This window comes from Chaetura pelagica, unplaced genomic scaffold (genome assembly GCF_000747805.2).
Source record: "Chaetura pelagica isolate M959 unplaced genomic scaffold, ChaPel_1.0 scaffold74, whole genome shotgun sequence".
Classification (NCBI taxonomy): domain Eukaryota; kingdom Metazoa; phylum Chordata; class Aves; order Apodiformes; family Apodidae; genus Chaetura; species Chaetura pelagica.
The window spans coordinates 1,211,433-1,211,687 of NW_009952982.1; positions in this window are offsets into that span (position 1 = coordinate 1,211,433).

The window sequence follows — 255 nt, forward strand, 5'->3', positions numbered from 1 at the left end:
GGTGAGCCACTGACTAACGCACATTGTGCTCTCGGCGACTCCACTGTGCGTGTGACAGCGGCTAACCTGCTCCTCGGGCATCGCTGTGCGGCCGCCTTGCCTCCGCGGGATCACGCCTCGACGCCACGACGACTGTCTCCGCTCCCCGGGTGAGGGGCTCTGGTGTGCACCATCCAACGCCGCTGTCCTGCCGGCAGCAGCTGCCCGTCCGTGGCCCAGCAGACCCTTGACTTGCAGGCGGTAAAGTAGCGCAAT